The sequence below is a fragment of the Diaphorina citri genome, unplaced genomic scaffold, assembly GCF_000475195.1.
Source record: "Diaphorina citri unplaced genomic scaffold, Diaci psyllid genome assembly version 1.1 scaffold36876, whole genome shotgun sequence".
Taxonomy (NCBI): Eukaryota; Metazoa; Arthropoda; class Insecta; order Hemiptera; family Psyllidae; genus Diaphorina; species Diaphorina citri.
In genome coordinates, this window is record NW_007414208.1 from 7,443 (window position 1) to 10,311 (window position 2,869).

Genomic DNA, 2,869 nt, shown 5'->3' on the forward strand with positions numbered 1-2,869 from the left:
CCTATATTTCAATATGTTCCAAATGTCAAGGAAACTTTGACCAATAGGCCATGTAAAATAAATATCTATATTCATATAACCAACCTCAGTGGTGTAGTGGTTAACGCGTTGGACTTTGGATCTGGAGGTTGGTGGTTCGAGTCCAAGTCAAGTCATAAAATGTATCTAGATGTAATAATTTTGGAACGATATTTGTGACAAGCATTTAAGTATGTGACAAGCATTGAAAAATTCCTTTGTTCTCTCCCCGTGTTCCAGTCCTGGTAGCTTCCCTCATCCCGTTCCTGGACCTTCTCATCTCCACGGTGGGCGCCTTCTCTCTCCCGACAGTGGGCATCACATTTCCCGCCATCATGGAACTGAGCGTTTTCTACAAGGAGAAGCGTCTCACCACTTGGATCAAAATCAAGTGTATCGCTCTGATTATCTTCGGCATATTTTCAATGATCCTGTGTACGTATGTGTGTCTGTTCTCCATCTCGGACGCCGGTCCCAACACGGCCAATCCGACGCAAGTGTTCGTCGGTAACTTGACAGCGACGCTCACGCCGTCCAACACGTCGCGTGTTGCATAATCTTGACGACCTTAGACGCGTTTTCGACGACCTAGAAGATCGGCGTTTCAGGTTCCGTAAACAATGCCGCCATGCGCCGAGAGGCTGTCTAGATTTCTGTAAATTGGTGTCAGCTCTAAATAAGATCGATGAAGAATCTATATTGATACCTAAAGTACCTACTATCTAAGATCTGTCAGTTGAGAACTAGGTACATATTGGGTACCACACCCTAGAATAACAAAGTTTTACTTGAGAGTGGGAAGTAGAAGGTACATACTATGATTTATGATACCCACCTCCTAAAAACGACTAGGTACCTACCTACCTATTGTTCAGTTGAGTCATGGATCGTCACGCAAGTATCCCGGGTTCGATTCCCCGTTTTATTTCGAAACAATTTATTCTTGTTGTCCTGTTAGGAACCTACTGTTAAAGGCTCTAAAAATTGTAAATATTGTCCAACCAGCCCAAGACCCCATTATAATTATTGTTGTTGTTCAAGTTTTGATACCTGAACTTTATTGTGTTTTTATTATTTTGTTTTATAAGTAGGTAGGTACGTAGGTACCTATCTACCTAACACTGCCAAAGTTTTTAAAGACGTGGGTTTTACCTTCCATTCAGCGATAAACTACCCAACTCCTCACATTAACCTCACCCATTCTGAGTGGGGTCGGGAGGAGCCAGAAACATCACGTAACTACTCAGATAGTCATACATCTAGATATCAACCACACGCAACGTTGCTTAAATTCAGTGATCCATTTGGAACAGTAGGTACCTGCATTCGAACATGGAGGTATGAATATAAAATATTAAAATAAAATATTCATACCTCCATGCATTCGAATGCAACGTGCTACGGCCGCTGGCTTCACTTTTCTATTTTTCTTTACTAGTCCTTTATCCACTCATTCCTATCCTCCATGAAACGGACACTTGGCAACATAGCGGAACGCTGTCATCGATTATTCTGGAATTCTGGCAACGTAGCATCCTAGCCATTTTCTTTTTGTGTCAAAACGTAAAAAAAGGAAGGAACAAGGAAATCTATTTTTGGAAGTTAAATAATTATTAAGTATTTGAATTTGAATAAACTATTTCGAAACTCTTAACTAGAATTCCTCGAAGGCACTCTGCTTGTTCTTGGTGTGTGTTAACTGCTAGCGTTGATTTAGATTGACAAAAATCAACAACTTTGTGTGAAAATTCCGACACCGCCCTTCGCATCGCCCATCTTTAAATTCTAACGAGGTAAGTTCGTCATTACATTAATTTTGTGTTAAATACCATCCAAGAAGTAAATCAATCTGAAACACCATGAGCCGTGGCAGAAGGTTTGAGAGTTTTTGCACGGTGACTTTAGAGTCATTGGTAGGTACCTACCTAGAATCCTAGAGCTACCAAGTAGGTATACTCAAGGCCATCAATAGCATGATGGAAGCTTTGGGAAAATGGTGGCATCAAACGCAGACATCATACCTAGAGATGTATACGAGTAAGTATTTTACTTGTAAAGTACCGGTTCTCAAAAGTACCGGTAAGTACCTACCGGTTCTAATTTGGATGTAATCAATTACTCAAAAAAAGTAATTGCTTTATCACAAGTTGTGCAATGAGTACAAGTCTACAGTCTACAAGGTACAAACCAATTACAAAAGAACCGATTACTAAATAATATTATTACATTAGGAATAGAGGGAAAGGGGAAGTCCAGCAGGCAGTAGACTCATGGTGCTCAGCCCTTGGGGGGGGGGGTAAGGGGAGAGAGAGAGTGTGCTAGAGAGGTATTCGCAAGTTCTTGGCTTGATTCGGTTATATGAACAATATCTCAATAAACAAGTAAAAGTATTGTGTACTTGGTTCTCAAAAAGTAATCAATTACTTTTACCGGTTCTTGAAAATACCAAGTACTACCCATCTCTAATCATACCCCATTGAATGAGATGGTGTTTTCTGCCCATTTTGTCTTAGCTGGCAATACCTATTAATCAATTACTTTTACCGGTTCTCAAAAATACCAAGTACTACCCATCTCTAATCATACCCCATTGAATGAGATGGTGTTTTCTGCCCATTTTGTCTTAGCTGGCAATACCTATTGCATATTGAATAATAATAAACTGAAAAGTAACCACTAGGCAACATTATTGTCCAAGGCATTCTCTACCACCAACACTTGGGGCAATAGAATTGTTATCTTATTTTCAAAATGACCTGTTGTGTTTCAGCATACAAAATGTCACACAGAGACTGGGATATCAAGTGCAAAGTCTACATTGGAGGTCTCGGCAACAATGCATCCAAATTTG

The 2,869-nt window shown here is 40.0% G+C and overlaps 1 long non-coding RNA gene across 1 annotated transcript; it reads left to right on the forward strand.

Annotated features, from left to right (window-relative positions):
• Nucleotides 1–1,538: 1,538 nt before the first annotated feature.
• LOC113473500 lies at nucleotides 1,539–2,869 on the forward strand. Its single transcript, XR_003395457.1, has 2 exons — nucleotides 1,539–1,811; nucleotides 2,789–2,869. It is a non-coding gene; the product is annotated as an uncharacterized LOC113473500 (long non-coding RNA).